The 24,132-nt window shown below is 36.2% G+C and overlaps 1 long non-coding RNA gene across 1 annotated transcript; it reads left to right on the top strand.

Moving 5' to 3' along the window:
• The first annotated feature begins 1,117 nt into the window (after nt 1-1,117).
• LOC105451106 lies at nt 1,118-23,035 on the top strand. The gene is made up of 3 exons (XR_974554.1): nt 1,118-1,208; nt 12,581-12,962; nt 22,841-23,035. It is a non-coding gene; the product is annotated as an uncharacterized LOC105451106 (long non-coding RNA).
• Nucleotides 23,036-24,132: the final 1,097 nt, after the last annotated feature.

Below are 24,132 nucleotides of genomic sequence, written 5' to 3'. Positions count from 1 at the left end.
GCCTTGCCAGCCCGCTCAGAGATGTGTATCAGAGACAGATACTTACTGAAATACAAAAAATGCAATTTAAGAAAGTGCGATATTCTGACGATAGATGGATGAATACAACAGCACTTTCTCATATTTAAATAACGTTTACCACTAATATTTCTTCTGATGAGTTATACCCATTGATATCAAACAACTTTATATCCATTACATTTTTTGGATGTTTTGTGGGTTAGATTACCGTAATGCTGATTCAAAAGATAATCGACAATTAACGTTATTATTTATGTATATACATACATTGTACATTTCTAACGTCTATTTTTCTCTCCTGAATTGTTTCATTATTTTTTAAATTTTATTCGATACATCAATTTTTTTACCTAATTTTTTATTCTTATATTATTGATTATTGATTTTATTTATCTTTCAAAATATTTTACTTTTATTCTATCGATATATTTATTATTTATCACTGTATGTTGCATTTATACCTAAATCATTGATTTCTTTTACTTACATACTCGTAGATACTTATACATATATGATTATCGGAATGCATAAGTTCATGAAGTTTTTATAACAGACAGAAAACTGGACTGACAATGAGACGCGTTGAGACAATCTAATTGTTTTTTGCAAGTGCAATTGTTTTTCGCATACCTTGATGACCTAAATTCTTTCACTCTACTATTTTCGTTATCAGAAGAACTGGCCATGCATCTCGGATGACCCGAATAAAGCTATTCACCATGAAAATCTCGAACATCCGCGCCCTAATAATTATTATATGAATGCATAAAAAGCAGGCACAATGTGCTTGCTCCACGTTCTACGACACAAACAATTCCTCGCTCTAGAACTTGGCGTTATTCCATTTGTAAACATAATCAGCTGTTGAGCCGATGCTCGTACGCGTCGTACAGCGAGCGTCTGTACCAACAGGTCGATAAAGGTACACAGCTCGGGCGGGAGATGGTGCTCTACCAAAAATATCATTTACCGACGCGATTCTCGGTGGACGCGTACCACAGCGCTCTCTCGCAATTGAACATCGCCTCCTTCTTCCGGTTCCCCTCGGCGGCGGCGGCGGCGGTGCATCGGGTTTAGACGCATCAACCATCCTCGTAGTCACGACCACACGACCTTTCGGATCGGCTAAACATCTTTAAGCTACCTGACGCGGGTCTGAAATAAAAACATCTCGCTCTGTCGCGCAGGTAGACCGGTTACATTATATTTCACCGTAACTAATTCGTGGCGATGACCTGGTAGCCGTTGCTACCATGCGCGTCGCGCTTCTCCCGCGCGCTTAAAGTTTACACTTTATATATTTATAAACGCAATCCGCTGCGTGTGCACCTATGCACACTCGCAAGCGAATGTCACGTCGGAAAATTGACGGATGTAGCTCGCGAGGAGGAAGACAGGAGTTCAAATTGAGAAAAAAGTCTTTGAATTGCGATCGTCGGAATGTCGCGACACACATGCGGCTAACGACTTCGGTATTCTCCTTTTTCGTGCTTTCCGTCTTTCTTTCCTTTTGTTCGTCGTCCTTTTTCATTTTTCTCTGCTCAAGCTTAGGGATATCTAACCATATCATTTCTCTTTTCTTTTCGTAATGTTCGGACTTGTGAGACTGTTAGCTGTTATTATAGTTTGACTGTTTCTGCCCGTATAAATTTCGATATCGAAGGCGATTATTCTTTTAAAACGGCCACATTTCTTATTTCAAATTATTAGATATTTATATATTGCTAAATGGCCCAAGCTGCGAATAATTTTTATTAGTTTTGCAGTTAAATTTCCACACGTTTCCTTATATGTATATTCTATGTTAATTATAATTTTTGGGTGTTAAAACAATTTTAAAATAATAAATTAAACGATTTTAAAATAAAAAATAAATGTATTTATATAGGAAAAAATTAAACCAATCGAAAATTTCATGTTGCACCACTAGATGAAGGAATACTATATTTCTAGTATTTAAAGATCGTATATTTATATTACATATCTGTGACGTTCGTGTCAGCTACATTAAACCACTTCATATCCATTATATACTTTTTAGGACGTTTTACTAAAGAACGTATTGCTACATCAAAAGTGAAAAATTTCCTTTTTTTTTTTAATTTTCATATATTGTATAGTATTCTATTAATCAGTCTGCTTTATTGCTTATTATTTAACTTTAAAAAGAAATTACTTTTTTCAATGCCTACGAACTTTATTAACTGATATAATTTTTTAATTTAATCTCTTTTATTTTAATCTATTTTTTAATATGTCTAAATGTGCAATAAAAACCCAAACTGAAAGAAAAGTTAACTTGTGATTATGATTGTTATAAACATGTGTAAATAACAATTACAATATTCCTCTTTTTATTTTCTGTTCCTTTTATTTTTTTTTTGTATTAGAGATTCCAAATTTATATGTTTTTCTCTTCAAGATAATTTATCTTGATATTTGAGTATCTTTTACTTATGTCTTTGGCGTCTGACCATAGAGAGCCACATATTTAAGTAAATGATTCCATCCACTAGATGGCCAAATGTATAAATAGTTTCTCACATTTAAATTTTTTTATATTCTCTTTATATATGATCCAAATAACTCAACATCTTATAAGCAATACTCAATAAATATATATAACATTTTTTGAAATGTAGTTCTTTGTTAAAACGCTTAGTATATTTTAAAATTAAATTTCTTAATTTTATAATAGGTATCCACGAGAACAGGAATGACCCTCCCCATTTGAAGTTATATGCATATCTAAAGGGAACCACGTGTTCCGAATATGCTTCGATACACAATGCAACTTCAGATGGGGGTAGGCATTCTCCGTGTATACACTTGCCTGTAACTAAAGTATTTAAAATCAGATTTATTTGTTTATGATTATCAAGATATAATTTATCATCAAGATATATAACTTAATTAAATATTGCTCACGGGGAATAAAATGACAAAATCTATTTAATTTCTTCGAATTTTATTATAAACGCAATGTATATAAGTATTAATATTTTGTGTGTTATTCTCTAAATAATTATTTTTATTAATATCGTACAGTTATAATTTAGGAATTAAATAATTTTCATTTTCTACACAACAGTTTACACAAAAGTTGATAATTGTAAAATCTGAAGATAAATGTACGAAATGTGTTTATGGATAAATTATTATTATATATATATAATGGAAATTTTTTGTTAATTTGGCAATTATACATAATTAACAATGATTTTGATAAATTAAATATATTTTATTTATTACATTTAATTTTATTGGTAAATATATATAATGATCAATTAATATTTATAGTAGCATATATACATGCGTAATATATAGGTCATAGGAAAGCGTAAAGCAGTCAAAAATTTTTTTTTACGCCACTAGATGGACAGAGACTATATTACTTTCTCATATTTAAAATTTCGTATCTTTTCTATATATTTTGCGACAATTACTTGAAGCACATCAAACAACTTTATATCCATAATACATTTTTTGAAACGTTTGAAGACATTTCATGTACTTATCGTAAATTTCAAAATTAAGAATCTTAGTTCTCTTTCTAAAATTACTATTTTAGAAATGAATTATCCAATTTATTATGTGGATAAGAACAGGAGAACAAAAGATGCTTTCGTATTTATTTATTTTGTATATTTTTATCTATCTTAACATTAAATTATATTTTTATTATTATATTTCAATTATAATTTTATTGTTATTTATAGGAATAATTTATCTAATATCAATAATGAGACATTAATGATTATCTAACATTATTAATTAGATAATTATCTAATCGATAGTTTTTAATTTTGCATTTATAAATATATGATATTACATATATTTAAATTATAGTGCTCAATTTTTTTTTCATAAAATGTAATTTTATGTGGGTAACAAGTATGCTAAATAATATGTAATTAAATCCATATACATATATACAAACAATAATATGTTCTTATATTAGTTTTTTATATTCGTACATTATAAAAATTTCGAAGATTTCAAAGGTTCTTCGTTACTGAATGAATCTCGTTGCATTTCCAGATTCCCCTTTATCACGGGAAGAATAAAAGATAAAGAAAAAGAGAAAAACCCCCTTTCGCGTACCCTCTTTTTTAACCCTCGATGGCTGCTGGCACCTGGACCCAAAACCCCGTTTACCCTTCCAACTTTTTAGAGTTCCCCCTTTCTCCAGTCTACAGCCCCTGATTCGAGGCTTTTACCTCCTGTACGATCGTTCGAAGGGTTGTTTTAAATAATAATAACCCAACCCTCCGATCACATATACAGAACGACGAACTCGTCAAGCTTCAGTATGTTGCCAGTAAGGCCACGTATCCTTTCGCGTCGCGTGATTTTGTATTCGATTCCGTGCAGTGTAATTTAGATATCTTAAATATTATTATAACAATTGTTAACGTTTAATCATTATAAATATGTGACATTGAATATTATATATATTAACATTAATTTTTTAATACAAAAATATTTTAACATTTTGAACAACACATAATATTAATGTTAAAATATTAATATAAATATTTTGCACAACACATCTGCAGGATAATCAAAATTTTTAACAGTATCTTCTCGTGTTTTGTAATATTCTTTATTAAATAGGACTTTAAAGCGCCAGTCAGAAAAGACACAGAAGGAATATCGTCACTGACCTTCCAAACAATAACTAGCGAAAAAAATTGTGGCCGAGGCGTGAAGTCGATGAAACCGCATTTCGTTTTACGCGGACGCTCCAGTTTTTCTGCGGTTTCTAACGGTTCTTGACGGGCGTCGTCGCCAAAGTTGTCGTCGTGGAAAAAGAAATGACGCGCAAGAAGAATTCGAGAGACTTCAATGGCGATTCCGCGGCGTGTAATATCTATAGTAATTTGTTCCATCGGCGAGAGCCGGACGGGTTCGTTCAAGCGTTGCGCGACGGAGAGAATCGATCGTGCACGCCGCCGTGTAAATTTGAGATCTCGGCGCAGAGAAGAAGGATTTTGCCACGATCTTCCGCTGATCTTTGCCTCGCGATCTTACCGCGGTCAAATAATCGACTCTTTTGCTTGGTAATTTTATTGCTGATTCATGACTGGTAAGCGATTTTGCGTGATGTAACCCAAATGTGGTCTGTAGATATATTTAGACATGTTTTCTAAGTCATATTTACAATGAAACTATTTTCGCTTTGCAAAGTATATTATTATATAAAATCTAAATTTAAAAAATATGTTTACATACAATATTAATAAAGCTAAGGGATTGCAGAGAATATCGCACAGATATATAAAATATATCCATAAAAAATTTAAATTTTTCTAAGACATTTGAAATAATGAAAACACTCGACACAATAAAAAAAATCCGACACAATAAAAATGTGCAACGGAAATGTCGATGCACAATCTTCTCTTTCTGCGAAATGAAATCGATTATCGTCACGCGCACGTCTAAACATTCGAAAAACTCATCGCCTTTCCTATTGCGGAAAAAATTGAAAAAACAGATTCTCGATGAAAAGCCGAATTTACGCCGGCCACAATTCACGAGTCACGCCAGCGCGCGTTTTGTAGTGGCAATTTTTGCTCGACTCATTACCCAGATCGGCAAAGAGTCGGCGGCGTTGCACATGTGTCGGCGGCGCGATACAAAAAAGCGGCGTGTTAGATTCGAGAGAAAAAAAAAGCGAGAAATAAAACAGCGGGTATCCCGTGCACGCGAGCGCGCGGCTGCGAGGCAGAGGGTTGGTTGGATTTTTAGGGGTAACCCGCTACCCCTAACCGTGTCATCCCTATTCAGGCCACGGGCCCGGTCCCTCGAAATTGCGTGAACGTGAGTTTACGAAAAGGTGAAAATAATGCTGAAGCTGTACGAATCCGTTAGCTTCTTTTCGCTCGGTATCCTTATGTCGTCTTTGGACGATTAGTTCGTTCGGTAGATAATTAGACAGATGAGCGTAAAGAATACGTTACTTTTTTGTGGAAATAATTATCTTATAGTCGATTTTTTTCGGAGAAATGCAAAGACATTGTTTTTAATCAAATCAAAGTGATTTTCAAAAACTGATCCTAATAATATTTTCTCTACGGAATTTAGACTAACAAACTTTCTTGTTAATTTTTTTTATTGTTGCTATAAGTAAAATTAGTTTTATGCATTTGATACGAATATGACTATCAGATTTTTCAAGGACGTTTTTAATTGAGCCAATCGCTCATGTAAAAATAGAGGGTGTCGGTAGTATATAGAAAACTTCATTGGCTATTAGGTCAATCCCCGCGTGTCGGTATCAGCTTGCAGGCATTGTGTTTCATTTTCCACGACTATATTGGCTTCCTTTTCTTCCTCCTGTGTTGAGCTGGGCCTAACGTTAAAGCGTAGATTTTCAGCGGATCTCTGTCACTCTTTTTCCGTGTTACCTTCGCGTTGTGCAGGACGAGAAAAAAATGTGGATCAAATCCGCCTAGTTATACAATGGAGCATAATGCTCGCGTCCTACAAAAAGCCGTGCATTGTGACACTAAATTATCACATTCGGCAAATGGTGGACGCAACTCGTGTTCTAAATAAAATACGAAAAATTCTATTGTATTATTTTAAGTTTACTTCGATAAAATATTGTCGTTTACAAAATAAATTTATTTGCTCCTTTGCAAGATTAATAATTATAAGTACTTTAATTAGCTACGATAATTTTTTCTAAATATTTTTAATTGTATTGTAATTGTTGGATCAATAGGTTTATTGTTTTTTTTAGTTTTTAATATTTAAACGGAGAGGTATATTAATCAGTTCGCAAGGCTTTTTCCTCTGTCCGATCACGTTTCTTTCTTTAGTCTATTCTTCCATGAAATCATATAAAACGCATTAAACTATACCTCGCTGTCGATCTAAATTTATTACGGACGATTATTCCATTCTGGAATGTAGTCCCGTACATTTTCTCAATGTATAACACGGCTGACTAATCCACCTTGTCGGTTATCTCGTCGCACTTTCTTCACTTTGTAATACACAAATTGCGCAGGATATGGATCAATCGGTTCATTGTTTAGCCACGTACAAATCGATGGTGTAGAATTCAAAGAAGTGATGAAAGACTTGGTTTCTGTGAGTGTGAACAGTACACGGAATTTTTATTACGTTATATGTAATTTCCCGCTTTAATTCGTTTTGACGCACATATAAAAAGTAATACTCTCTTTTTTTAAAATCAGAATTATGTCAATTAAATGCACAATAGGAGAAAAATACGAGAACTTCATGAATCCTTGTGTAAAAAACAGGTATTGAAAAGAAATATGAGAGGATAACCGTTTTAATGTAAAAGAGCAATCCTGGCCTTTTGAAATATTTATATTGGAAATTAAAGAGTTTTGACATATTTTAATATGTATTTTCATTTGAGATATCGGAAAAATAAGAATAAAAAATTATAATATTGTTTTTCTTTTTTAATGTCTCAATTATTCCGGTAATAATCGCTTTACGTATTTGCATATGTAACTAAATATACGGCAGAATGTGCTTTTAATAACTAATGTAAGTAATAATTATCTATTTTTTCGGACTGCACGAAATTATTATTCCCAGCAAGAATGCATTTAGAATAGAAATTGTCTGTGAAAAGTCGTAAAATCCATAATCTTTTCCTCAATAATTTTCCATATAATTGTACAGCTTAGTGTAATATTTGCTATTTGTGCGTCACAAGAATAGAGCTACGATACAAGAGAGAAAAAAAATTAGGTCGATCGTAAATTGTGGTTGTCAAAGATGCAACCAGCTGAAGGAAGAAGACGAGGAGAGGAAGGAGATGGAAATAAGGAGAAAAAAGTCGTTGGTCCGTGCGGGCGCCTACAATAGTGCCTTTAAGCTAGTCGAGCGTATAGAAAATAATTACGAGTAACTGCCAGCGAACGGCGCTTCGCTTTCTTTTTATCCGGCTTCGGGCCCGTAAAACTTCTTCCCGCGGTCGTGAAACGGTTTCTCGAAAATCGACCGCAATTGTTGCGATCAGATGCCTTCCGGTAAAGCCGTGAACCAAGAGATTTCGCGTAAGATTATCTCAATCGTCCGCCGGAAAATTTATGTAAAAGTTGTTTCAAATAAAAGAATAATTTTGCAGCAAACAAAGTAAGCAATAGATTTTTAAAATTAAAAATTTAATAATTTTTTAATGAAATATATTTATGCATAAAAATATATAATTTTATTACTTCAATTTTACTTTTCTTTAAATGGAAAATTATATTATAAATATTTTTGATCTATAGTTTAGATGAAAAATATTTCTGAATCTTCTTAATATGATTTCAGTCTAAAGAACAACGTTTACAAATATTTGTACAAAATTAATAGCAATCTTAATTTAATTGTTTATATTAACTTTATTAAAATATTGAAACACGATTACACATTACGGACATTTCCGCACGCCATTTTGCCCTAGCAGTCATCGGGCAGTCTGACAATGAGCCGAAAGTAGCCAGGGGTAGCGTGTGGACAACATACTGATCCATTCGGGCGAGGGATCGGACGGGGGTGCCGCGCGAGGGTTCGTCCTTTACCCTCCCGATGGGCGAGCCCATTGGTCAGATCAGAGTCTGTCCCTGGACGGGACTATCGATTATTTGTTACCGATTTTCAGGAGAGCTACCTGCAGCAGGACATTTCCTATCTGTCCCGCGGTGGGAGGTGTGGTCTTGTCTTTTGCTGCAGCACCTACGAAGGGCCCTTTAAAACCTGCTATGCAAATCGACCCACTGCCGCTTTCCCAGATGATCCCGTCGCGGATCTCAGCTGATCGTAAACGACGGTCGTTCTTTATCCGCTTGTCGCGCAGGACGCGCGCGTCGTTTTATTTAATCTGTGTTGCGCATCGTCTTATCGCGATGGCAATTAGCATATCGAGGAAACGTTTACGTACAGAAATTATCACCCGCCTTCCCATGAGAATCGAATTACGAACGTACATGATTTTACGTTGTTACGCATTCCGATAATCATCGTAATTTATGAATCTCGTAACTATTAATTTATACTAAGAATTATGTACATACAAGAACATCTGTCTCTTTACCAATAGCTTTTTTAGCCAATTTAAGAACCTCTCTTTAGCAAAAATGCTAAGAGAGATCAGATTTTGTTATATATTTTTTAGCTTTAAATTAATTAACCACTTGGAGATTTTCGCGTTAAGAAAATAATTATCTTTATTTTCTATCTTTTGTCCTCCTTTTAATGAAAAGATAAATTTAGAATAGAAATGATGTTATCGATATTTTCATCATGTATAAGAATAATATTCGCGAACTCGGGCAAAAGTGACTATTCCTTTATTTGAAACATAAATTTAAAAACTAATAATTTCCATTCTTTTTTCATTTCTCTTTTTTTTTTACATCTTTTCTTTTATCCGTACAGAATCAATTGAAGCGAAATGGTGTGTGTGGAGTTGACGGGTAATTAAAAATTACATGAATCGAGAAAAAGCGAACAATCGTACTGTCTATCTGGAAGAACGAGAATTCCTTTTGTTTATGTTATTCTTTCCCATTATATATTTGAGAGAATCAAAACGTTCCTTCGATAATAGAATAAAGGAAGGAAGGAATTATTTTCGCGAAAATAAAGTTTTTACAAACGTGTGGAAACGTAATAAAAAAATTTGAAACTAGTAAGAAAAGAAATATATTTTCGAATCCAATTCACTATTTTATTCTAATATTTATTCTTGGGTTAACACATTAATTTTATTACATAATTAATAAGCTTCTTTTTTATTTCTGTCTTTCTACATCTTTATTTTTATTTGCAAAAATATATCGTAATTATACTGGTATTATTTTTACAATTAACATTTCTATAGATTGCGTCTCGATATTTGTTCGCAAAAATTGAAACTATTAGACGATGTTCGAAATAGAATCACTTCGAATGAAAATAGTTTTCAAAATCGACTTGTCAATAAAATAGATTCTGATTTTTATAAACCAAATTAATTCTAGAAATAGCTAATCATTTCTATTTCTCGCTTTTAAATTGCTATATATATAAATCCTGCATCAAGGATTGAAATAGATGCATGCTGGAAATGTTAATGTATATATAATATTATTAATATAAGCAATTAAATATAAAAATTACGCCATTTATAAAATAATTTCTTTCTCATTATTTTTATCTCACTCTTTTTAAAATACACGTATTATTTGCAGAACAAAGATAGTCGTTAAATGATGGGGACACTTTATAGATTTGATAGTACAATGAAAATAAATCTATTTATAAAATGACGTTATTTAATACATAAAAATATACGTTGATAGAACACATATATATATACGCAAATATAATAAGAGATTCGACGTCGTATACTTAGATTATATTATAATTTTTCTTGAAACTTTTCGTTCTCATGTCTCGTTCATACAATGCAATAATCTCAAGATAAATATCGAAGATGCAAAAATACAATCTCCATGGACGTTAAAGATCCATAAATGCGTTATAACTTTGCGGACAAAAACTGACGAGTCTAGACAACGGAAAATGAAGATGCAAGTTGTATAGCGTACACCGTCGAGTTTAGCGTTAAAAATCAATCGCGGTCCACCGCGGGCGCGGTAATGGAAACGCGTAATTCGGCGCGCGAATGACATTAATTTCCAGACGACCTGACACACCGACACGTCGCGCTCGAAATAATCGCGCAAATAGACACGAACCGACCTGGGCATCCATATTCCGCCGAGCCAAGGAGCAAAGACACGGCGCACGTCGGCGGTGCTACGCCACTGGTCATTGCTCCGGCGGTGTCGCCATTTTGTGGCTGCGCTCGCGCGCTAAACCCACACGCGGACGAACGTCCGTCGCGAGTGTGCGTGCGTCGGACGTCGACGTTGCACGCGGGTCCGCGCTTCCGGATTGGCTCGTCGCGACGCTCCGGGTGACGTAATAAAGCGTCGACGCGCCGACTGCCTAGGCTAGCGATCGACGACAGCCGAACGAAAACGTATCCACCCACTATACTACTGCGGATCGCGGGGTGTGCATGTGTACGTGTCGCGCGCGTGTGCGTGCGCCCGCGCGCGGGAAAGAGAGCAGTCCGACGAACGAGTGCGCGCCGTGAATTTCCCGAATTCGGCGGATCCCGCTCGCGCGACATCCGCGCGATTTATTCAGTATCGTGGATCGAACGACGGGCTCTCTCTCACCTGCGAATATGATCGACGTTTCGAAAGCAGGTATGATATGATTCGCTATTCGTTTCCCTGCGGATTACACGGCTTTCGCTTTACTCGGCGCGACGATAAGCTCTCGTGCAGATTGTCAGAGAGGTTATTTTACGAAGTGTTTCTTCTTTTGCACCGTAGTGAAGCTGCTCACTAATAAAATTGTAATTTTAAAGATAGAGATTGCTTTACAGCTAATTATACATAGCGGTAATTATTATGTGATGTAACATCAATTTCTAAAAAAGAAATTCGTATCTTAACGCATAACGAAAAATAATTATCAATAATACACGTGTGTTTTCTATTTTTAATTTTTTCTTTTTCACATTTTATTGCGTGATAAATTAATAAATGTATTTTTCTGTTATAACAATTTCATTTATTGGAATAATTATCTACGCGATAATAACATATATGTGCAGAATTTAATGAAAAGTCACGTATGCAATCATTTTTCCATTATATTATTGGCGATTACAAATTACAGCTTATTTTGTACGATTAATGATTTCTCAATACACTCCCGCCGCGAGAAAAACGCTGTTGGACATATTGGAATAATCATAGGTTATTACCTATAAATTATCGCTTTCTTATAAATATAAAATATTCGCGCGTCGATTTAACACCGTCTATCATTATCGATTATCTACTTTCTTTTAACTATTAACACATTATTTTATACAAATATGCTCATATTCTATAAAATCTTAGGCTTTCAGTAAAAAATGGTAATTTAAGTAAAAAAAGAGAAAAGTTATACATAATATTAAATTGAAATTTAATAATTATCGGTTGACTTTCACATTCGCAATATCTTAAACTCAAATGATAATTACAAATACATCGCGAGGACTCGTAAACACGTTATTTACTTATCTGTTACTTTATTAAAATACAATTCTCGTGTTATTGTAAAACAATGAAACCAAACGATCGTTCACATGATATTTATATTACAACTGCATTAGTGGAAATCCTGCTTTTGGGTAGAACATCCATTATTCAGTAATGGATGTTTGTTACTCTTTGCTCGCTATTAAATTCAATCTTAATTACAGCTATAAAATTTCATTAAAAAATACTCCACTTTAGCGCTATTTTCTAATATCGATGCATCACATTACGTGTCCTTTACGCTATCTTGCGTCCAGTTATACAAATTAATAAATGTTTAGAGGTGCGTTTATCGTCGATTAATCGGAGCACTCCGTACATCCTCCTCGCGACTTCCGGATCAGCCTCAATCTATCAGCTTTCGATCTCGCCGCGGGGCGTGCACGACACGTGTTCTACACAAGACGCGTCTGATTCTCGATTTGCAGATTAACGAGCACGGAAAATCGATGATCGAGAGAGGGAACGTTGCCAGGATTTGCAAAAAAAAAGCGCAAGGGTAAGCCTCCACTTCGTAGTGGGGGTAACGAACCGGCACAGGAGAGAGATCGAGCACGAGTTCTCCTCCAGCATTCCGTCACGGGCGCTCGTGACCGGCGGATGTGTTTGCGTCGCCGTTAGGCGTACTTCGCCGACGAGAGAAATGCGCGGTGGCGTTTTTTTTTTCGCAACGAGACGTGTCCAGCGGCCAGTGATGTGGAAAATTCGAGGGACGTCGTTTTGAATGATCTACGAGGTATGCGCCGATCCGCGGACTTCATCCGTCTGCAAATCGCTGATTTGTAACTCCGACATCGACAGGATTTCCAAGTAAGATTACATTATTGTTATTAAGGTAACTGATCAGAGCGTATTGATTAATTTATTATCTTTGTTTCAAAGATATCAATGCGTAGAATTTCTATAATCATTTTCGCGATATTCTTCCTCTTGTGATAACCGAGTGATAAAATATTTGTATTGACAAGACTTGTTTAAATGCAATAATTACACGAAAGATTAAAATGGAATATTGTACAATATTTGAATAGAAATTTATTAAATATAAATTTGTATTTTTTTTAACTGAAATGTCTTGATTAAATTATTTCAATAATGGATGATACGCGCGGATCAAATATTGATAATAATTAATCGAACGGCTAAGTTCGCAACGCTCAGTTATTGATTAATAATTTCGCCTCGCGCAGAGGCGTTCCATTTCGAAATTCGAATTTATCGAAACCTGGAAATCTCAACGACATTGTTAACGAATGTTTCGCTCGTTGCCATTGTTTCCCGCTTCCGCAAATTATAAATATTTTCAATGTCGAGTATAATAAAGTGCACATGGTGCACAAATAACGCGAACCATTGCATTTTTATGCAATTTCAGTGATGCAATGGTTTACGGGTAAAGCGGGGAAACAAAATCGTCAGTAATTAATCGCAGTGCACTAAGTATTTATTTGATTGGTGAAGAGTATCGGAAATTAAATTTCCGCCGAGAGATAAAACCCAATTTAACAGGTAAATATAAAAAAAGTTTTCACAATTTTATATCTTTGAAGATGTGTGCGGAGTATTCATTAATATTTTAAGAACTTCAATTTTTTGTCTGTTCACTTCACTTGTCTGTTCTTTCGCGAATAATGTCAACCGATTTTGCGCCGACGAAAGAGGCTTGTTGGTTCAACTTTTTCGCATCACGATGCGATTTCGGACTCGCGCCGCGTTTCGCGAAACTGTAACGGCGAGACATAGAAGCGGTGCAAAGCCAGACAAGTTTATCATGAAAATTTACAAGAGAGTCGAGAGATAAGAGAGCGTGTCCGAGCGGTCCTCATGATGCAATTCAAGCGCGCTTTTAATTGACATTAATACGATTTTTTCTGTCTCTTCGCACTTTGACCTTCGAAGTGAGAGATTTTCACAGATCAAACAAACCCGTCTTTTTAAATCGGCGCGGCGGATGACGTCGCTCGTCGGCCGAGTTGAATGACCCCGTCACGGCCCATGTATTATCATGTTATTATAATCGAGCCGCGCTTTCGGGCCACTAATTGAGAACGCGATTAATTAGGGACGGGCTGGGCGCCGATTCGGGCACTGCCTTCACCGTGATCGTGTGCTTAGCGGGGGAGGAGAGGAGGGATAGGAAGAAGCGCGTGTAAATCCCATCTGATAGAACCGCGTGCGCGAGCACATTGCTCTCTATCTAGAGATGTAATTAGTTTTTGTAATAGAAGAATTGCGAGTGGTTGATCTAAGCGGCCGATAACAAACGCAATTCTCGTCTTGTATGCGATTTGCAAGTGCCATTGATAATTTTCGGATTTCGAAGTCGATAATGAGTCTTGAAGACTATTTTGGAGCATATTCAAAATGATATTAATTGTAAATATGTAATTCTATTTTTCAAAATTTATAATATTAAAAACTGAATGTATCTTTAAAAAATTATTTTGACAAATTAGAAGCTTTAAAAACTTCAGTTATACTACATAGATTTACTTTTGATAATCTACTGCAAACGTTCGTTTAACGCGTCTCTTCGACATGTTTGCGAAGTATAAAAAGGCAGCCGAAGAATAAATTTGCACGACGCGAACTCACGGCACGTACTCTATCTCCACGCTGAATTTCGCGTAACGCGATATGTGTATCCGCGGCCCGATTTCTGGAGCGCGAATCGATCGTCGAAGGGCGAAATACATATTTACCGGACGTGCAAGGAGAGTTCGCAAAAAAAGCCAAGGCAAGGTTACACGGGGCCGGCATAATTTCAAAGCGGTTTTTTTTTATCCTCGTTACGTGATTTTCATCTCGACATCCTTCGTTACGCTTCACCGTTCATTGTCTGTCGCGACGCAGATTCGCGATACGGATTTCTTCATCGAAGAATCGAGCGGCGGAGAAGCAAATATATTTTGTTATACAACTCGTCAATCGATATTTCATTGACGCGCTGAAAATATTTGTACGTTAACGAATACGGCAAACATTGAACTGGCGAGATAAAAGTTTGGGATATCGAAATGAATGTGCATGCGAACGTATCAGTAAGTGGAAATCTCTAGAATCAAATTGACAGTTTTTTTTACGTATGGTTGATATTTCAGAATAAAATAATACAAAATGTACAATACTTTATAGATATATTTTTATTTTCATAATAATCATAATAATTTTATGAAAATAATTATGAAAATAAAGAATAAATGTAAAATCTTAAATTTATTTAAGAGATTAAAAGTGCGATATTTTAACATTTAAAATGTATCTTGCCTATTTCTCGTATACTTTTAAGAGTGAAAAACAACGTTAAGTTTCCTAGAACCTTTTCTTCAGGGTGGAAGGGTAAAAAGCGCGTAACTTTCTTATTGATCACCACTTTGAGAGAGCGAGAAAGAGGGAAAGAGATAGAAGCTCTCGGTTAGCCGATACTCGACTTCTTTGCGGAACAATCGAGATTGTGGCAGTCGACAGAATGCATTCTAGATTTTCGCAATCTTTATACGTCATGTTAATTCCTTCCCGTTTTGCTTGATCGCCGATTTATCGATTACCAGGCCGAGGAAGAGTCGGTCCGATCGGTTGCCCACAATTTTCCCCCTTTTTAAACTCGCTCGTCATACGATTTCCGATTTAATCCGCCGAGAAAAAAAAACAGTTTTATCGTAGCACCTGGATCGCGTCTCAGTCCTTCCGGGGTGCGTTCGTCGGGAGCAAATTGCATCCGTCGCGCGAGCGGCTCTCCAATGTTATATGCTTGTTAATTGATGCAAAAAGTCATGCCGTCTACTTAACGCAGTGAGTTAATACAGGACGCGAATCGATTAACGGTCGAAATAAATTGTTGTCGGCATCGTCGACGTCATCGTTCGTCGCTCGTGGCAAAGATGGTTCCTCCTCGGGGGGGAAAAAAGGACGCATTACTATTGCTTATCCCTGTCCTGACCTATGGTTACCATGACGACCGTGGGACGCGCGGCCAAATCCCACCCTTTGCGTTAGGGGTGGACTCCTCTCTCTTCGAGCTGCTCTAGAAAATTTTCTTTCCGTTTGACCGAGAGAAAAATACGGTCAACCGCGTTTACCTCCTCTATCGATCTCGTCGGAAATTTCCTGTTTACCGAAGCTTTTTGACGCGAAATAAAATTTATTAAAGTTTAAACGAGAATATTTTGAGACCGGTATGAACCAATAAGCACAGATGTTCGATATGTACGATATAGTATTCACAATGTATATAGCTATGCACAATTACTCAGAGGAACATTTGGTTGAAGAGGACCAAGGATAGAAACTAGTACCGATATTTGCTGCCCGAATACTGTGAATAACTATACACTATGATTATTACATATTTTATGAATATTTTATATATATCATTTTATGATGACTTGAATATTCTCGTTTCAACTTTCTTAAAAATAAGCCGATTTTTGTTTCTAAAACTTGTTAATTTAGTATTGTTGTCTGAAATTTTATATATATATATATAAAATTATATTATTGTTATATTTAATATAACAATTATATGTAGAGAATAATTGTTATTGTTAAATTATAATTTATGACAGAGCATTAGCTTTTATTTGAAGTTAATATGATTTTCGAGAGTATAATTCTGCGATAATAAATGGTAGAGTTGAAGCTTAAATTTTAGCTATATGTGTTAACGATATAATCAACGAATTAATTATCATGCCGTAAACAGTTAAATGCGATATTCAGCGTTAAATCGGAAATTATACTAATAATATCCAACGTGTACCTGATTTTCTGAATTTATGGTTAATTAACGCTTATGCTCAAGTTTTAATTCGTCATACGTTACTTACGTCATTAAGTACAATTTTTTAATTACTTTCCTCCTTTTTTTACCAAACGACTTTACTAACACGACGTGCATGCTTTATAATTATGATATAACTTCCACACTCGTGATTCTGCCGACTAGTCAAATCGCAATGACAGCTCTCGAAAATTCGGTATGCGGGACCTGTCGCGAGCCAGGCAACCCAATTGCAACTCGCAATTCTCCGTGCACTTTCTAATTAAGGCGGCAAACATTCCGCATGCACGAGTCACTCCAAACTTATTAACTCTCCTTCCGCACTCGCGGTGCACGCTTCGTAGTTTGTATACCACTTATAATACCTCGGCACACTGCGCGCGCGGACCGGTTGGACCGACTTGACATTGACGTGCACGCACGTGCATACACGCGAGAGAGCACGTGTGCGATATCGGAGTATCGGAGTTTCGACTCGCCGCAGAATCGCCCTTCGCGCCGTCGACCACATTGAAATTTCCTGTCGAACCGATACCTCGCGATGCCTGCCGAATCGATACAAGACGAATAGATTGCTATTGGTGTGGAATTTATTTCAAGGGAATTCGTGGTATCTCGTTTTTAAATTTAGCTTTCTTATCAATGCTTTTGAAATGTTGTATAATCTCTTACATCAATCGCAACCGATATTTCGTTTACTTTTGTGATTATACTGATCTAATTACTATTATTATTATAATTAAAGTTCCCTTTCTCTCTTTTTAACATTACTGATATATACATATAATTATATAACGTACTATTTTAATATAATTACAGTAAACTTGATAAATAATATAATTTAGAGTCGGTGTTTGCTTTCGATATTTATATGCCAGAGATTTTCGGTATTTTTAACTGATTAAATTAATTCGTCGATGTAATTAATTGCGAGTTTAGCGATATTTCGTGTAATACGACTGTCGAAAATATATCGAAACGAGGTGGGTATTTGAACATCGTCCAACATGAGGGCGAAACGATGTATCGGATATTTGGTGGCCGAGGGCGCGGGATTAACGTAGGGACGATGATAGCTAGACCGACGGATTGTTCTCTATACCCACGGGATATAATTGAATTTTAAACTCCCCCGATCTCTTCTCTCTTCGAATACGCATCATCCTTTCGTATCTTCATATCGTAATTCCGTTGACAACTGAAAAACCAAGATCGATATCATCGAATTTTATATTGCCATTGAATTAATTTCTTCTCAATGTGTCACGAATTATTTTTGTTAATAACGACTTAATTTATCTTGATTTTCAATATTCTTAAACATATCACGATGCGATTCATACCGCTGTAGCTATTTATTATAATTACGAATTAATATTCATTTCGAGCATGCATATATGGTCACGCGAGATGAGAACGCAAATTTATATTGCGACATAGGACTTGTATAACTCTTGTTACGATTCTGCACTGTCTTTCTCTGCCTTTCTCTCTTCTTCCTTCTTCCTCTCTTCTCCCTCATTTTCTTCCTTCTTGGCGATGTTGAAAGAGGAGCAAGTAAACCGCTCTGATATACAGGGTGGACTGAATGTCGTCTTCTTTCGGTCTTCAGATGACACTTTATCTTCGAGGTGCAGCGCGGAAGTCTTCGATGCCCTAATCGCACGTGCTGATTTTTTTTTATTAACGCTTGCATCCGGAGAGCGTGGTTGGTTTTCTGTAAAAGCTCTGATGGGATTGTGAGATAGTAATTTTCCTCGGTCTATGTGTGCATGCGTTTATTCTAAATAGACTCGGTGCTCTCTAGGGCCGTAGCGGTTGCCAATCAAAATCAAGTATAGGGATGGTTGCGTTTAATTATCTTAATTTTTATTCTAAATCACAAAGATATTATGCATTGCTCATTTAACTGTTTCTTTTTTAACATTAAAATAAAAAATCTTTACGAAAATTCGAATATTCATTTGAAATAATTAACATGTTATTCTTTAACGCGATTGTTTTATTTCTACCGCATTATATCTTCCTAAAATCTTGTCATGATATGACATCTCAAATATACTCGTCGATGTTATCTTCAACGGGGAGTAAGATGAGTCTGACCGCAGACGAGATTCTCGAGATCGTCCGCAAGGATGCGACTGGAGAACCTCTGCGAAGAATGCGCCCTTCGAGCATGACTCGTATTTACTCGAGGTGGTTTCTCTGCCACTGCCATAGATTCTTAACTCACTACGCCGGCCCTACGAGAGAGCCGTGTGCCACGTACATACACAATGTATCCGATGCACACTAAGGGCGGCATAAAATTTCTATATTAACGCACCCCGCCTGCATCGCGGGGGGAATCGCGCTGCCGATGCGCGCCTTCACTTCGATGTTCCGATGAACCGAGGTTAATTACAAATTGGATTGCAATTAAGGCAAACCGCACGCCTATGTAATCGATGCGCGTGTACGTGTGTGCAACTGAGCGTGGACTACGGTTGCTACGCCGTAGGCTAAATAAACTTCCCGTTTAACAACTGCACGAGACGACGACGACGACGACGGCGACGACGCAGTCACGGGATCGTTGAATTTTACCCAAGAATTCAGCTTCCAGCTGTAAATTTGCATAGCAGGTACACGGTTTCAAAAAGCGCGGCGGAAAGTGTCTTGTACTTGGTACACCTACTGAGCCTAATGTGTGTTGTTTTTACCTTAGAGATATTCCTTTAAACAAAGGATCATGATGCGACACTGGCTTTTATTTTACGAATTTTCCGCGTCGTATTTTTTTAATTCTATGTTTCTATCTTAAAAGTTAAGTATTTTAGTTTTAGATTGAAGATATTACAATCTGAAAGAAGGGATCTTTATAAGTAGTTATATAGGACGGCTTTATGTGAATTTTGCAGAATCTCTTGCTAGCCAATCTCAGACGTATCACGGTCGAAGACCATAAGTTGTAAATGCTCTGCTCGCTGGAATTCGCACCTTACCGCACTTCGGTCGTGAAACTTGTTCTCCTCCTAGAGCGATGAACTTTGTATCACGCCTGTATAGGCCGTGGTATCGGGCGCTCCACGTAACTATCTCTATTACTTAGTCCCAATTCGATACGCGAGCATCCTTCGGAAACTCGCCGATAAGCAGCCGACACTTAATGAAATATACGCTCCGTATAATAGAGTATCTCGAGTGAGTGTCGATTTAACACCTTTGAAAATATTTACATGGAAATATACTCTAAATCGTGCAATTATAAGCGCCGCGCAAATGCTGTTATCTTACAGTCACGATTTCACGATACGTATTAATAACGCTCAAAATAGTGTATAAATCATTTATTTTTCCTGTCAAACGAAAACACCTTACTATAATTATTCGCTAATCTAACTTGTCCAATTACGTACGTTGATTTAACTGGTCAATTTCATTACATCATTTTCTCGCGTTGAAAGACACTAAAAAGAACTAAATAAAGAAAAATACGTTTCTATATAAAATTTTGTTTTATTTTTTTGATCGCGGAACAATGTTAGCGAAACAGGTTGTGCAGAAACCTTTCGTTTCTTTGGTACATCTGGCCGGGAATTCTCGCGAATATCCCAGGAGGAAGCTAAACGTTCCTCGGTGCGCGGAAAGCATTGCATCGCATCGTATCGCATCGCCAGGCGATCCTTGCATTACGTTTATTGCTCGGCTCTCAGAGGCCGAGTTCTCGGTACCCGGCGTCATTTCTAAGCGCATTTGCAACCGGGCTCCTTGCGCTTCGCCTCGGGATTCTCAAGGCTGACCGACAAACGGAGAGCCCGGCGTTCTCTCCGTTTCCCCACGATATTGCATAGCGACATTAAGCCGACGATGATGGAAACTGGAGCACGCTTCTCGGAAAAGTTGCACAGAAGCATTAGCTCCCCTCAGATGACGATTCGCAGCGAACATTAGTCCGTGTAATGCGTCGTTTATGTTTTAATGAAAAATGGTAGCAGCACACTAGAAAGAAAGTACTTTTTATTTCAATTCTTATAAAAAGCATAACGGATGTTATTGCAAATTCTAACTTGATTTGGTTATTATATTTTATTTTATTCAGAATGTTAAATTTTTTATGAAGTACTATAGTTTATATATAGAATTATTACATTTATTACATTTATATAAAAATAAATGTTAATATACTTACTTTCTCTAAAAATATTCTTCCATAAAAAATTTCTCAAATAATAAATCTCATATTTCAGAGAATTATCTACATATTACATTCGTTTGAATTTACGCTTTGTCTTGTATCGTGCCATCGTTATTTGAATTTTGATATATTAAACAAAATGTAGATATGCCTTTGATTTATTCTCTCTTTATTTGCAATAAATTATGTTAACTAGCGTGTTCGCGCGATGATAGCTCTCGCGATTTCAGCTATGTAAATGCCGTCGAGCGACAGGTATCCTGCGCGACGTTTAATTGGTAGAGTGCTTATTGCCCGGCGGGAAAATAAACATCGGGATGGCGCGGGCGTATATCGAGTGTCTCGATCATGAATGCATCACTCTTGAAGATTCTCACGACGGCTATCATGGCACCGCGTATTATCTTTACGATCACTGATGACACGTGCTACGTGTTGCGCGAATGGTTTCCACGTAAAAATTATTACTCGTTTCAACGGCAATCATCAACAGTATATTGTGCACCGGCAAATGACAGAAAATTATCCGCGAAAGGAAATCCTTTCTGGAAAGGATCGGCACAGCTATCTTTGCGGTGTCGCCTTTGCCTTCGAGCATGAAAGGCATCGTTAAATCCGCCTATTCACAACTCGATGAGTTTAAGTTTCCTTATCTAATCGTGCGCGCTGACATCTGCCGTTCCCGTAAACCGATATTAATGTTATATTATATAATCCGCTTGTAAAATTATAAAACATTCGAAAATATATTTCATGTCATTTTGTATTCGTATTATTGGATAAAAATTGATCATCCGTCAAAGTATTAAATCGATTTTTTTTTTATCACGGAAACTGATATCAAATAATTAAGCTATTGATTAATGTTGAAGTTAAGTCGCTTCTCCTCTGTCGCTTTTCTTAAAAGCCGCAGGCCAATCGAAAGTATTTCCTGGTGTGCAGAAAAAGACGTTTGACAGGTTACCACGGCGGCCTTCTATATTTTTATACAATTGAGAACATTATAGCGTATCACAGGAACTATGAGGTCTATCAGCTGTCGTGACTCACCATATTATTCATCCGAGAGGCTTTCCACCTGCATGCCACAATTACCTTGACTAACCAATTTTTTCGTTTTTTTTTGTACGTAATCATCTTCACTGTAATCTCAGAATGTCGTCTTTGTCATTATCATACTGTTTAGAACTGTGTCAATATTAAAATATGTGATAATATTAATATTTGTGTAAACTTCTATAAAAAGGAATACTCTTTTGCTAAAATTTTATACGTATGATGTAACGTTTAATAAGAGACTATAAAATTTATATAGAGATTTAAACAAAGATTTAAATAGAGATCCAAATATTGCTGTGAAAATAATGAGGTATAAGGGGATAAACTGTTAAACAGAGCAATACAATTTTTTGCTAATAAAGATAACAGAGTTTGAATATGGAAGAGGGTCGATACAGTTGATATCGCGTATAATACAAGCTAAAATTCGTTATACATTTTTTAAATGAATTGGTAACATTTGTGTCAACAGAAACGTGACAATTTCTTACAACCGTAAGGTCTTACAACCGTATTTGTCACGGATGAGAAATTTTTGCGGTTAGCACAGTTGGACTATCATTATTTACATGATAAAAGTGAAATCTGGGTGGTCCTGATCGCGAGGACTTAATTTTTCTCACGCGCCGGCGGAACTCGCAATTATTTTTCTCATTTTCCGCTTATTGGTAGAGAGCGGTATCACCGGTAATTGTTTCACCACGGATCGCTGGAAGCGCGTGTAATCATCGAGGCGCGAATTTCTCAAGGAACGCAGCGAAACACGAACGAACGAAGCGATGAACTTCCGACGAACCAGACCTTGCTACTCTTTCTCTAAAACTGTAATATTTTATCAAAGATAAAAGTATTTCAGAAAAAATTAAATTCAGAATTATATAATTTCTTAATTAATTTAAGGTAAATTTATTAGAATTTTCATTTGTTTAATTGCTGTCAAAAACTTATGCCGAAAATTGAAATATTAAAGGATAATTTCAGATAATAAATTAATATAGAAAAAAATCCATCAAACTCTCATATTTTTAAGCGAATATATTAAAATTTGTTGTTCGTTAATGTCGCAAATCCTAGTTCTAATATCTGAATAGTATCTAATATCGATGCGATTTTTCATACTAGACATACGAATGATTATTCACTCGCGAGTTTTTATCACGGTATCGACGAATTGTTTCAGTTCACTTCCTGCGCCGCGAGGTCTCACGATCGCGGCGTTCGATTTCTTGCGGCGCTGCTCCTTGCGGATCTTCTCCTCGAATCCAATTCAGGCATCTTCTAGCGAGAGAGAAGAGGTATCCGCGCGCAGGCGAAGATTTTTTCTCAAGGATAATAGAACCCGTCCTCTCTCGTTTTCTGCCGCATCACCGTGTATAAGCGTAGCGCGTCTCTCCTTCTGCTCTCTCTCCGTCCTCTCTTTCTCGCGCGAGCGAGCGCGCACTACCTTGTAATAGCGCTTTAATGCTTCACGGTCCTGGTGGGCCCTACGGGGCCTCTTTTTATTCCATCGTCGGTTTTCCTGCCTCCGTTAACGACGCAACTTTTCTCGCTGCGCCGCGGAAGTATGATCAGAAGAAAGTTTTCAACCGCGACGACCGGGAAATTACATGACTCGCTCCGATTTTCAGTGGGATGAAAGATGGCTGATATCAGTTATCTCTTAATACGCAGACAGTAGTTTTTAGAGAAAATGCCAAAATATATGCCCGAATATTTCGAAAATAATTACTAAATAATTTTATATTATTATAGCGTTAAATATTAAACTTTTTAAATATCGTAATAAGTTTTAAATGAAAAAGACTTAAATTTATTATTTTTCTATTTCTCATAAGCAATATTTCAACATCAAAAATTAAAAATATGGTATCATCTTGTAGAATTTATATATGGAAATTAATATCTTGATAGAGATGCAAACCGGTCTTTACGTTATCTCAGACATTTTCGCCTCGTTTAATGAT

The sequence above is a fragment of the Wasmannia auropunctata genome, unplaced genomic scaffold (assembly GCF_000956235.1).
Source record: "Wasmannia auropunctata unplaced genomic scaffold, wasmannia.A_1.0 LD336116.1, whole genome shotgun sequence".
NCBI classification, from domain to species: Eukaryota; Metazoa; Arthropoda; class Insecta; order Hymenoptera; family Formicidae; genus Wasmannia; species Wasmannia auropunctata.
Note: the sequence above shows the minus strand (reverse complement) of the source record. Positions and strands in the feature narration are given on the sequence as shown.